The sequence below is a fragment of the Suricata suricatta genome, chromosome 9 (assembly GCF_006229205.1).
Source record: "Suricata suricatta isolate VVHF042 chromosome 9, meerkat_22Aug2017_6uvM2_HiC, whole genome shotgun sequence".
NCBI classification, from domain to species: Eukaryota; Metazoa; Chordata; class Mammalia; order Carnivora; family Herpestidae; genus Suricata; species Suricata suricatta.
Genome location: NC_043708.1, coordinates 89,102,193 through 89,116,894, shown reverse-complemented (window position 1 = coordinate 89,116,894; position 14,702 = coordinate 89,102,193).

Genomic DNA, 14,702 nt, shown 5'->3' with positions numbered 1-14,702 from the left:
ATGGGGCGGCGGCGGAGCACCTGCACTGCCCGCACCAACGCGGGCTCTCGGGCAAGTGGAGCGGCGTGCGGACTGCCCAGGGGCCAGGCGGGACCCGCCCGCTGAGCCCGCCCCCTCGCGGGCACGCAGACACCTGCGCGGCCGGCCCTAGGGTCCTCCCACGACGGGGAGGGAGGCTGTGAGGTCTCGGCCGGCGCTCCGCGCGCTCCCGGGGGTCTGCGTTGGGAGCCGAGTACCTTCCACCTCGGAGCCACAGTTTCCTTGCCAGAATGCTATGACCAGATGCCCTTAGCGGCTGTTGAGATTAGAAGAGATCATGCAGAGGTCGCGCTATTTGTTGCTACCACTAGGAGGGTGCCTCGTACCAACGACTTACTGTTATTACAAGTAAAGCGCCTTGTAAAAGTGCGAGTCCGGTTATGCATTAGTAACGAGTACCAGGCGCCACTGCCAAATTAGAATCCCATCTCTCCCTTCTTGGTCCCGGGGGCTTTCCACTTGGTCTTTCTTTGTTTTTCAGGTTTGCACCCTCCCCCGCGCCCCAGTTGCCCGGCGGGTCTCCAGTGGCAAGGATTTCACGGTTGAACAGGGCCACTCTCCCACCCCTACCGCGATTGTCACCGCCACCTCGTCCCAGTCTTCGGGCTGTAGGTGAGGACCGGCACTCTAGTCCCAGTCGGCCCCCGCGGGGCCCAGCTAGCCCAGGTTGGGCGTGAGGTCGCGCCCTACTCCGCCAGCTGAAATCAACATTTCAGCGATATTAAAAATGTATTTGTTTGACTTTTAATATTTGGTTCTAATGATTTTTTTTTCTCTCGTGTATGTATGTTGAAGATTCTCAACTAGTGCCAGCCCAGTTCAACAGACATTTACTAAGGGGCTTTATGGGAGAACAGTACAACACAGAGGAAATTAAGTAAGCATTTACATGTCTCAAAAACCATTTTCCCCCAAGTGTGATCCTCTCTTTTAATTTCCCTTAGTGAATACTTGCTGCTTACTACTGAGGAGAGTCAGGAGCTAGGTAAGGCAGTGTTCTACTTTCTTCCTCTCCTGTCTTCCTTGCATTCATCATCTTATTCTTAGGCCATGACTACAAGTGGTGAACGTCTCCTTCTGCCCCGACACTGTGCTAGGGGCTTCCGTGTCACATGTTTCTGGAGCATCACAGTCATCTGAAGGCGGCACTTTTGTGCTCATTTACAAACAGTAAATTAAGACAGCGACGCATGAGTTTTGAAACTTATCTGTTTGGCCCCGGGGCCCTCCCTTAGCAACCATGTAAATGCTGCCCTCTTATTCCCCTGGTCTCTATCCATGTTCTTTAGCAATCTTTTCTTCTCTCTCTCTCTCTCTCTCTTTTTTTCTTTTTCGTAATCTTCCCTCCTCTGTTTTTTTTAGTTTCTCTTTTTATCCCTGGGACCTGCTTAAGCAACCCTTTCTTTACCTTTAACAGAGTGTTTTATGGCAGACTCAGCTGCGGGCTAGTGGCTGGTTGCATCATTTCCCTGGGGATGGGTGGGGGCCTTGCTCACCCCTGAGGAGTAGGCTGTAGTGTTAATCAAAGGAGGGGTCAGGACAGAAACCATTCTTGTGGCCCCGCTTCTCTCATGCAGAAGCTTAGAGCCAGCCCTCTTCCCCCTCTTTTTTAAAAATGATATTTATTTTTGAAAGAGAGGGAGAGAGAGAATGAGCAGGAGAGGGGCAGAGAGAGAGACAGGGACAAAAGGTCTGAAGTGGGCTCTGCACTGACAGCAGAGAGCCCGATGCCGGGCTCCAGCTCACCCACTGTGAGATCAGATCGTGACCTGAGCCCAAGTCGAATACTTACCCAACTGAGCCACCCAGGTGCCCCAGAGCCAGCCCTTCCTTTATGTCCTCATGTCGCCCCTGTCCCTTCATGGCCAGTCACTTCAGTAGCCTCCTTAGACCCCTCTTGTTAAGTCTTCGAATAGCTACTTTCCAGAGTGCTAGATCACTGCAAATGCCCCCTTTTTTCTCTCTTATGCTGAGGATCACTTCAGCCTTGTGTATCATTTGTTTTTCAGTTCCAAGACTCAAAGAAAACAAGACCTGAACTGGCTTGAAATAAGAATTTAAGCAGTAACCTCAGAGTCCAGAAGTAGGATAGGCTTTGGAGGAACCTTCACTGGTGGCTTCAGTGCTAGGACCTGGACCCCATTTCCCTTTCACCGTTGCTCTGCCCTCTGTACTCACGTAGGCTCTCCCCTCCTGATCCAAAGATGCTTGCCAACCAACCCCACTCCACACAGAAATGTGAGAGTTCTTATATATGTATTTATATATATTATCTATTATGTGCATATGTAGATAATATATATAAATATATAGAAATATATCTCTTAGGAGTTCCTAAATATAATATATATTACTATAGTATAATGATATATATACACATATATACACATATATATACATGTGTATATATATGTGTGTGTGTGTGTGTGTATACATTCTTATATTCATATAAGAATTCATATATATATATATATATATATATATATATATATATATATATATATATATATCTGATTGGGTTATATGCCCATCACCAGACCAATCTCTGTGGCCTGGGGAACAGAAATGTGGATTGCTTTAAGGGGTAGAGTCAGCCTATATATCTTGGAGCTCTTCTTCCCAATGATTCTAGCTTCCAGCCTAGGCTCCACCTTGCACTATACCACCATGCTGCTATCATCTTATCTCTCCACTGCTTAGTCATCATCAGTGGCTCCCCATTGCTTCCCATCTTCTCCCGTTGTTATATACGAACAGCACGTTTGAATGTACCTAGGCTGGAGCTGACTGCCTTTTCTGGGTCCCACCTGGTGCTCTTGAGGGTGGAGGAGATCAGTACGTTGGCAAAGTGGTTGCACATTCTAGGAACCTCTGCTGGGAAGTTCTGGTTTATAAATGAAGTTCAGATTTTATTTTCTGACTCTTCTGAATCTGACTTGAACGTTCACTGCACTCAATTAATAAATATTTATTGAGTTATCATGATAAGCAGAACATCACCAGGCACTAAATACTTAAAGACAGACCCAAACCTTATTCCAACTACTCCTTTTCAAAAACACTTTATTTTAGCACGTCTGGTCTATACCCTCTCCCTCTCCCCCCCAAAATGCCCTGCACATTTCTCTCTCTGTGGCTTTTTTCTGGATTCTTTCAAATACCCTTGAACTCTCCTGCTCTAAATCCCAACTCTCCTTTAAGGCAGTGGTTCAAAGATGTCTGAATTTCCCAATCCAGTAGCATTTCAAAATGAATCCAAAATAAAATACCAACTTTTACATTTTTCAAGGAAAAACAGCTCCCTTCCCACCAACTACAGTCTGTTTTTATTATTTCATAAAAGAATAACACTTTTAGCACTAAAAAAATGTAACAGAACCAGCCACTTAGAAATGGTTGATTTTACATTATGTATATTTTACCACAGAAATATAGTAAAAAGGAAAAAGTACACACAAAAGAGAGAGTACAGTCCATTTCCAGAAAGGATGAACATAAAACCCAAACATATAAAATAAGATTGAAACTAAAATATTTTTGAATGTAGGAGAATACTTTTATTTGGTTTATTATACTATATACAAATTGTTTCTATGTAAGTGTGTCCATTTAAAAATATATATATTCAACAATGATGCATAAAATAGAACCAAATCCTGGGCTTTGATACAACTTAGGATTGTTTCAGCACCGAGGTCTCAAACACAGATCTCCACCCCACTGCCCTTAGGCTGCCTGCCGCCCACCTCCCCTGTGCCCCTACACCCACTGAGCCTGCCTGCTACCTTCACTCGGATCTGGTTCTTCAAGTACAGTCCTTTCATGGCCAGCTTCTGTGCAGCCTCCCACACCCCTTGTTTCCTTAAACTTTCTACCCAGAGTACCAGGTCACCTCAGGTGTCCTCTCTCTTCTGTCCTATTGTGAGACATGGCCAGAGGAAATCAGGGAATAGACATGAATACTGGGAATGCATACTGGCACCTTCCAGCCTTGGTAAGGGCCTCCCTGCTGTTCACCCCCTCCATCCATGTCTGCCGATGTCCTGCAGAAGGCCCGCCAGGGGCAGTTCCCTACGCCCTTCAGAGTCCTCAACCCCAACCTCAAATGGGGGTGGTCTCTCCTCCTGCTTTATGGAGATGAAGTAGCCCACTGGTTCTCAAGCTTGATGGGGATCAAATTACCCAGACAGCATGCTGAAACGCAGCTTGCTAAATTTCTGATCCAATAAGTCTTGGGTGGGGTCAGAGAATTCACCTTTTGAAGAAGTTACTAGGCAATACCGATGCTGCTGGTCCAGGGACTACACCCTCACCTCTTTAGCTCAGGTGTTTCCCAACTGCTCAGCAGAGCCTCAGGACTGCTAAGGAGCCAGTGAGGAGAACTCCTTGTGGAGCATGCGAAAGGCAGTCTGGGATCCGACCCTAGCTCATCAGAGCAGTTCCATATACGTCCATTTTACTTCTTGGAGTTCCCTGTAGACCTCCAATGAACAAAGTTTTCCAAAAGCACCTTCTTTCAAATCCTCTAGCCCATGAGGATCTATCCGTTGTATTGAACTTATAAACCCACAGCTTGGTTTTTGATTTTTTGTCTGTTAGTTTTGCTTTCACAAATAGGATTCAGCTTTCCTGAATGAAGTCACAGAAAATAGTATGAGACTTGAAGTCAGAGGACCTTGGTTCAAACCCTTGTCCATCACATATTGGCTGAGGACCTCTAGGTGAATTTCCTGAACTGTTCCCTGTGTTACTTTTGTAGGCCTTGAGGTACCTAATGCATGGGGACTAAGGTCGACAAAAGTGTGTGACTTCTGAAGCCTGCTGTTTTGTGACATTACTGAGAATGGGAATTTTGTCACTGACTCGTTCAATGGCTTATGAGAAGGTTTCTCTCCAACTGTGTTGTCTGCCATGAGTCAGTCACATTTCTGGAAATGAGGGGTGCCTGCGGTCCCATGCGATACCTGGCATGGTGGCCTTTGGGGACAGATAGATGGTTTTGTAGGTATCCAGAGAGGGACATAGTAAGAGCTCAGTGGAGATGGCATATGCTGACTGGCCCTTTCTTTGGAGAATGAAGGAGAGGAGAGACAGGAACAGCTGGTGGTTGGTATTAGACACGAGGAAGCAGGGCTTCCCCTCTTTTTGTGGCAGCCCCATTTTGCTTGCTAACGGCACAATCAAGACAAAGTACAATGTGAGAAAAAGGTGTGTGTTCTTGCTAGTTCTCACCAGAATGCCTTTGACTCGGTGTGGAATTCTAACGGAGGGAAATATCCTAGTGAAGTGATTGTTGCTTCTAGAGACACTATGTGTGCTTCACAAGATTCTTTTCTGCTCGTTGACGGCCCCCCTCTCCTCTTTTTCCATGAATAGCCATGACTTCCCTTCCCAGTCACTCTTCTCTGTCCCTGAATGTACTGATTAATTCTTTACTTTTGAGTTCCTTTGCTCTTATTTTACCTTCTCTTGAAATATCGTCTTCTTGGCCAATTCTTTTTAGTTTTTAAAGTTTATTTATTTATTTTGAGAGAAAGAGAAAGCATGAGTGGGGGAGGGGCAGAGAGCGAGTAGAGGTGGGAGAGAGAGAGTGAGAGAACACCGGAATCCCAAGCAGAGTCTGCACTGTCGGCGCAGAGCCTGATGTGGAGGCCCAAACTCATGAACTGTGAAATCCTGACCAGAGATGAAGTCAGACATGCAACTGACTGAGCAACCCAGGTGCCCCCAATTCCTTGTTTTAACTGAAGAATAGTTGACATGTCATTTTATATCAGTGTCAGGTGTGTCTTCTTGTCTGATTCTTAAATGTTAAAGTTCTTAGGGTTGGATCTTCACTTTTCTTCTGTCTTTCCCTCCAGGTGGCCTCACTTGTTCCTGTCGACATTGAAGACTCTCATGTCTGAATATTCAGCCCCAACCTCTCTCCTGAGTGCCAGGTCTCATTTGATAATGGCAAACTGAACATCTCCAGATGAATACATTTGTTCAATCACTCTTTAATTTATTCACTTAGCATTTACTTAAAGTGTACTAGGTACACACTACTTCCCAGGGAAAAGGCAGGGCTGATATTATTCTCATTTTCAGATGAGTGAACTGAGATTCAGGAAGTTGGCCAATGTGCTGAAGATCCCACACAGCCAGTAAATCAACTGTGGAGCAGGTACTACAACACTTTTCTTAGGTCCCAGTTAGGTATCATGTGTTAAATGATTCCCCATCCTCATCCCCTCAAAAAAGATAGCTACTCAGTAGAGCCCCAGAATCTGCAAATGTGACCTTATTTGGAAAAAGAATCTTTCAAATGTAATTAACTTAAGGATCTTGAGATGAGGTCATCTTGCACTAGGGTGGGCCTTAAATCCAATAATAAGTGTCCTTAGAAAGGGGAGAGGACACATAAAAGAGAAGTCAGTGTGAAAATGGAGGCAGAGATGGGATTATAGACACTTCTGTTATCCAAGGAATGTCAATGATGGCTGGCAGCCACTAGGTGACAGAGAGGGCTCGAATGGATTCTCTCCCTGATGCTTCAGAAGGAACCAGTCCTGCCATTATCTTGATTTTGAACTTCTATCCTTAGGAATTGTGAGAGAATGAATTTCTGTTGTTTTTAGCCAATGAGTTTGTGGAAACTTATTACAGTAGGAAACTCATCTACTAAAGCCACATTCTATTTCAAGTAAATTAGGATTTCTACCTCAAGACTGGGTTGCACAGTGGGTCAAAAAGTCCAGCAGTTGACAAAAGAGAAAAAAGTACAAAGATCTGAAGTAAGTGCCACTGAGTTCACAGGAACAATAAGAATCTTCATGTAATAAGCCTTATGGAGAGTAAAATTGTGATCTGGGAATCTGGTTTCTCACGCAGTCTAGGATCATTTTCCTGATCCCAGAACCTAAAGCTCACTGATCATCTGCTATTATAGTGGGTGATTCACCTCTTCTTTATCACTGTTTTGTAGTTCCTGCCACACATTTTACCCTCGGTTCTCTAAATTATGTCCCCTGCCTACTGCATGGAACCTGCTTCTATTGTCTAATGGCATTGTGATTACCTCCTTCTTGCAAATCTTTCACCATTGGCTCCCTTCTTGCTCAATTATATTCCCAGTTTTCTAGCTCATACTCTGGAGCAAATGTGGTAGTCCAAACAAATTACTCATATACATGACTATATAGAATTTTTAAATGTTTATTTTTGAGAGGGAGCATGAGCAGGAGAGGGGCAGTGAGAGAGGGGGACAGAGGATTCAAAGTGGGCTCTGTGCTTGCAGCAGTGAACTTGATGTGGGGCTTGAACTCATGAACCATGAAATCATGACGTGAGCCGAAGTTAGCAGCTCAATCAACTGAGCCACCCAGGTTCCCCATCACTATATAGCATTTTAAAAGCAAATATCCATAGGCTACTCTCCAGCCTATAGATCACTGCAGTTGGGTAAGGTGCACAGTCCTGGTCTAGATAGCTCTGTGTTTTTCTGGGGACTAGTACTCACTAGTAGAGATTTGGCATTTTCCCTCTGAAGGGACTATGGGCATGGTAAAACACATAAATTAGCCAATCTTATCTTTCTCTTCAATTTATTTCAGATTGTAATGTCTCCATTGAATTCTTCTGACTACTACATACAGCAGTCATGGAAAACTAATTCTTATTAACTAACAAATTATAATTCATAATTTAGTGTTTACTTATGTGGCAAGATTGTGTAGATTCAGGTCTTTGTCTGATGTCATAGTCCTTCTGCCTGAAAAGTGTCCTCTAACATTTCCTCAAATGTAGATATCCTGGCAATGAATTACTTCAGCTTTAGTTTTTCTGAAAATACCTTTTGCCTTCATTTTTTGAGTGGTATTTTTACTGGGTAAAGAGTTCTGGTATGAAAGTTCTGTTCTTTGGGACTTTCAAGATGTTGTGTTCTTGTCTTCTGACTTGCACAGATTCTGACTGCTGTAATTCTTTTCTTTGTTTCTTAGTACATAGTTTATTCTTTTTCTGGACATATTCAAGATTTTCTCTTTATTTTTGTTTTTTAGCAGTTAGACTAGGTATGTGTGTGTGGGTGTGTTTAATTTATTCTGTCTGGGATTCTATGAGCTCCTGGATCTGTGCCTTGATGTGTCTCATAATTTTGGAAAATTTCTTGGTCATTATCTCTTCAAGTATTTCTTCTCTATTTTCTCTCTCTTCCTTCTCTCTGACTCCAATTGTTCATATATTGGGCCATTTGATATTGTCTAACAGTATTTGGATGCAAAGTTTTTTTTATTCACTCTCTGTCTTTGTGTTTCAGTGTGGATAACTTCTTGACGAATGTTTGAATTTACTGAAATATTTCCTCAGTTGTGGTAAATCTGTCTAAATAATTCAATTCTGGTATTGTATTTTTTTAATTTCTAGCACTTCAATTTGACTCTTTCTTATAGTTTTCATTTCTACTAATATTCCCCATCTCCTCACACATTGTTTTAAAAATTGTGGGGGACCAGCCCATGCACCCCAGTTGAAAGGTCCCGAGTAGGGAGTTGGTGTCGGCACAATATCTCTAGGAAAGAAGACGGACAAGACGGACAAGACAGACAAGACAGACCAGACAGACAACGTGGATGATGGTAAAGCCACACTTTATTAAGATAGCCAGGGTCTTTTATACCATGGGTGATTACATCATTTCTTTAATGGTTACATAGTTCAAGGTCCCTGAAGTAAAGACATGCTCTGGAAAAGGTCATTTTTATCAGGACAGTAGTAAATAACAGGAACAATCACGTCATTACAAGAGAGGGATTCCCTAATAATAGTCTGGCTCCAAGTGGAAGATGAGCCTGAAGAATTCTATGAGGAGATTTACATTTCTTAAGGCCCTTCATCAGTTATTCAAGGGTAGGATGCTCATCCATTAACAAGCAAATCTTTGGCAGACAAAGTAAGGGAAGGCTGGAGTTACTGATTGACCCAAGTTGATTCAAAGCCTAAAAGTATATGTCTCTTTGCAAAGCAATGAGAAAATCATAGACGGGATGAACAGAAGCCACATGTGCTCTATGCAGGAGGTTTTTTGGCCTACTGGGCCCCAACAAAAAATGCCTGTTATTCTAAAGAGCTCCTCCCTACAGTTCTTTCCTACTCATATGATGGACTCTGTCACAATCAAAGAGTTCTTCAAAGCTTAATGCACACACATGTACCCTCCAACACTTGCCTTTTGTTTCATTATAATGTTAATCATAGTAAGTAGGAAGATAAGTCTGGCCCTGATTTTTAAATTTTTTTTATTTTTGAGAAGGAAAGAGACAGCACAAGCAGGGAGGGTCAGAGAGAGAAGGAGACACAGAATCCGAAGACAGGCTCCAGGCTCTGAGCTAGTTGTCAGCACAGAGCCTGACACGGGGCTCGAACCCATGAACTGGGAGATCAAGACCTGAGTGGAAGTCAGACACTTAACTGACAGAGCCACCCAGGCGCCCTGGCCCTGATTTCTTCAAGAGAGAGGAGGCCAGGTATCAAAGATATGTTCAGAACTGGTGATACTAGAACTGGTGATGATTTTTGTGGTTGTTGTTTCTTTTTAATATTGAAACAAATCAGACAATTACAAGAATTGACTGTTGACCTTTTTTATCTTTTAGCTTGTAGCTTGCTCTTTTGTGTCCACCCTGTTTCATGCTTACGCCATGGCCCAGATAATGTATACAGACCTTCTGAACACCAAGACAGACCTTTCTGGTTGAACCTAAGGGTAGATCAGAATCCTTTTGTTTGTTTGTTTTTCAGTTCAACACAACAGCTGCCATGACCAAATTATCAGATTTGACTTAGAAGCGAAGTTCAAAATGCTTTGTTCACTTACGAATTGGGGGGGGGGGGCACCTGGGTGATTCAGTTGATGAAGCATTCACCTTGGCTCAGGTCATGATTTCACAATTCAAAGACTTGTGAGTTAGAGCCCCCACATCAGGCTCTGTGCTGACAGCTTAAAGCCTGGAGCCTGGAGCCTGCTTCAGATGGTCTCTCCCCATCTCCCTGCCCCTCCCATGCTCATGCTCTGTCTCTCAGTAATAAACGTTTAAAAAATTTTTAAGAATTAGATGCCTAAGAGAAGCTCCTAGAGACATGGGGTGAAGAAATCTATGCTCTGCAGGGGGTGGGGAAGAGGGGCAGGGGGGAGGGCACTTGTTGGGATGAGCACTGAGTGACAATAAACTAAAAAAACAAATCTGTGCCATGCTGACAAGTACAAAGGTAAGGAACAATCTCTTTCTCTTCCGGATGGAGTGGAGGCAGAAACAGCATAAACTTGGGATGATGGTTGTAACATGGCAAGTTCAACATAATGGTAAGAGGGATATTAAATATTAACTACTCACTAAAAAGAATTCTAATTCTGAGATTAGTTCTGCTTATCATCTCTGTAGTATTGATCTATATTTGCACAATAGAATTACCAGGGAAACTTTAAAAATTGCATGTCACATTGGTATTTTTAAAAGTGCTCTCATATTATTGAGATACACACTAAAATATTTATGGATAAGATCATGTTGAACCATTGGAGAGATAGTTGTAGACATTGTGACATTTTCTTCCTAAATACTGTAGCATGTATCTCATGAAAACAAGAGCCTTCAACAGAGTTATAACACTTGGGAAATTTAAAAATAGTGCAATTCTATCATCTAATGTATTTAATATTATCACCTCATATGAGCCTTTATTCAAATTTCCCCAATTATCTCAATAATTTCTTTTGTAGAAGTTTTTAATCATCCAAGAACCAATCAAGGATTACACATTGTCATTAATTATCTCTCTTTTTTGTCTTCTTTAATCAAGAGCAGCTCTCCAGCCTTTTCCAGTGTTTTATAACATTGACATTTTTGGAGTCCAGGCCAGGTGTTTTGTAGAATGTTCTTCTGTTTGGGTTTATTTGATGGTTCCTTAAGGTTAGACACAGGTCTCGCAGTTTTGGCTGGAACGTGATTTGTATCCTCTATGTCGTATCAAGAGGCACCTGCTATTCGATTATCCCTCTATTGCTCATATTAAGTTTGGTCACTTAGTCAAGATTCATTATATAGCCATGTTTTTATATGTAATTCATACATATTCTGTTGAGCAATGCTTTCAGATTGTATAAATATTCTTTTATACCCCATTATTTTTACTGAATGGTTTTAGCACACTTTGATGACTCTTGTCTGAATCTGTTATTCCTTTGGTTCTAAAAAGATGATTTTCTATTTCTAGTGTTCCTTCCACATGCATTGGGTAGCATCCTTTTTTCTTCTTTTCCTCTCTTTTTAAAGATGGGTATAGAATCATGTATTTTTAAAAAATTCAACATGTTATAGTTCTTTTGGTTATTTATTTATTATTTTTTTAAGTTTATTTAAACTTAAAGAGAGAGAGACAGAGAAAGGCAGAGAGAGAGAGGGAGAGAGAGAATCTCAAGAAGGCTCCGCACCAACAGTGTGGAGGGGATGGGGGGCTCCAACCCATGACCGGTGAGATCATGGCCTGAGCTGAAACAATGAGTCAGATGCTTAACTGACTGAACCACCCGGATGCCCCATCTTTTCAGTTATTTATTTTTGCTGGCTTTTTTATTTTATTTATTTTGCATTTTCCTCTCAGACTTTGAGCATGCTGTTATGTTCTGAAAAAAGAATATGTTCCAGGTTCCCTTGTATTTTCCCTGACCTAGCTCTGAAATCTGTCATTTTTTCCAGGTGATCTGCTCCCTTCTGCTGCACTTTGGTATTTAGATGCTGAGATCAGGATACAAAAGTGTGTGCCTTGCTACAAAGGGTCATTGTTTCTAGGGTCTTTCAATGGACAAAGCTAGGAAATATATACCTTTAAAAACCAAGAATTTGTGATACCTCTAATTCCTTTTTTAAAAATAAAAAAATGCTTATTTTTTATTTTTAGAGAGTAAGAGAGAGTTTTCACGCAGGCACACGAGCAGGGGAGGGCCAGAGAGAAGGAGAGAGAGAATCCCAAGCAGGTTCCTCAGTATCAATGCAGAGCCCAGGGTGGGCTCGATCTCACAAACCGTGGGACCATGACCTGAGTTGAAATCAAGAGTCAGACGCTTAACCTACTGAGCCACCCAGGCGACCCATAATTTCTTAATCCAATGCTATAGGGTTTGCTTATTTTTTCCCTGCTCTATATCTTAAGCAAAAATCTCTCATAGTGGGACAACTGGTTCCCAATGGCAATATATTTAAAATTCTATAATACACACAAAACTGGCTTCAGAATTACTAGATCAATACCACTGTCAACAATGAACCTACCAAAGTGGCTTCAGGATTTTCCTGGAGTTATTATTATCCTTAGAACATCCCCTGACGATGAAGAATTAGAGTTTTGTGTTCAAAATTTACTTGGAATAGTTATTTCTCTTCTTTCAAGTGGTAATGTTATTGATGTGATCATACTTATGTTTATTTGTTTCTGTATCTGTTCGGTTTAGAGTCAATCCAACCTGGGAATTTAATCTTATATTTTGAAAATGAAAAGACATGGCTCAAAAGTCAAAATTCTATAAAAACATGATCAGAAAATATGATTAAGGTCATTCCATTGTCTTCCCTATCTTTCCCACTCATTCTCATCGTTTCCCTTTAGGTAACCAATCCCACCAGTTTCTGGCTTATCTTTCCTGCATTTAATTTTGCTTAAATAAGCACCTATTTTCCCACCAGGTATATTGAGATTCACTTGGCATATAACATGTTTTCTTATTTACTTTCTTTCTTACAAAAGGCAGCATACTATACATACTTTTCATTTTTTACCTTTTTTATGTATACAAAAAAGATTTTAATTTCTATTTTCTCTTATTATGGTTCTGACAAATCAGTTTTGGTTGTAGAGAAATATTGTCCTGTTGGCATAAAGCCCCAAATTTCAAGGGAGTTCCCAATGACTGATCCAAAATTTCCTATTCTGGGGTACCAGTGAGGTGGCTGAGTGCACCTATGATAGAAAGAAAGAGAATCAGAAAGGAATGGTGGGAAGAGTAGTGAGGGAGAAGGTACAGAGAAAAATTAGCCTGGAGAAAGCATTTATTTCACATTTATTGAAACTTCCACTAGATGGCAGTAACATCCCACATATAAGGTTGGTGAGGGTTCTGGGAAAGGGATAACCGAACCTACTTGGAAGGATCATGTCTAAGTACAATCTCTTTCCTGCAGAATCTTTTAAATGGAGTTACTCTTCAAATCATACCAGTGTAACTTTAAAAATCCAATTCTCAACGCTGTTGATCCCTCTGTAATCTAATACTATTCCAGAAAAAAAAAGAAGACCCAGACTCTGACTCTGAATCAGTCTATATAGGTAGTCTCAAATCAGATAAGATGCTACAAACAGCAAATATTAAAAATAATTTTAGGATTCAGTAAAATGTGTTTTTAAATCTAAAAATAATTAAACTTTATGAAAAGTATCAACTTTCTTATTCTTAGTTCCTTTTTGATTCTGATTTTAAAAACAGGTTTAAAAATTTGACAAAATTGAGAAGTAAGTTAAATAGCAACATTTACTCTAACTCAGATTAGGAACTGGCAGCTAGTTTTAGAAATGACAGAAGTAACACCGTACTCCTGATTAGTTTAGCAGATCTTGCAAAAAATACTATTTAATATCAGTCATGGCATTTAATGGCCAAGATAGAGAAACTAAGTATCTTCCATTTCAGACTCATCCGGCAGGGAGAGTCTATAATTAGTCTCACTGCCAAAAGCCACATATGTCCGCAGTGGGAAGAAGCCTGAACCTTGCAAGACTGGTGCTGCGCCACCAACTTTACTCTCTCTGATGGGAATTGAGAACCATGGCCCGACATCATGGCAGTAAGATTGTGGAGAGTCTGGAAACATTATCTTTCCCCCAAGTTTTTTCCCTTTTGTTTTCCTTCTTTGTCCTAAGGGTTAACATCTCTTAAAAGGGAAAGCGCCGCAGGCTCCTCTGTTCTTCTTCCTGTCCTTTTGCTCCTTGCCGCTTCCCAGCTGGCTGCCGAGGCACATGTGGATTGATGAGGACACTGGGCGGGGCTTCAGCGTGAGGGATCCTAAATTCAGGAAGTGACAATACAATATCCAGAAGTGACTTAACAAGGTTAAGCACAATATTTGCTAGTTTAATATGAGATGAGAGGAACTGTTTTCATAGGTGTAGAGGAAAGGACTGATAGCATCAACTGGGACTTGTCAGGCAGGGCTTCTAGGAGGTGGTGAGTTTTGAAAAAGTGCTGAAGGATATAGTATATATGAGTTGATGGTTGAGGAAAGGCAGACAGGGTGGATAGGAGGAAATACTTAAGGACATATGGATAATTGAAAATCATGCCATTTATATCACGGCATTCTCCTGTGATGAAATGAAGGAAACAGGACTTAAGTCTGGATGCAAAAATCTATTGTGTTGACTAGAATTATTTGCGAATCTTTCACTTCTGTTCCCCTCCTTTGTCTTTGTACCAGCAACACCATACTATAGGCTTTCCTACTAGCTTTATAAGTGATTAATCCACTACCTTTACTGTATATTTACCTTTACCAGTAAGATTTGTACTTTCATATGTTTCCTTTTTAAAAAAAATTCTTTACAGTTTATTTACTTTTGAAATTGATAGAGAGAGA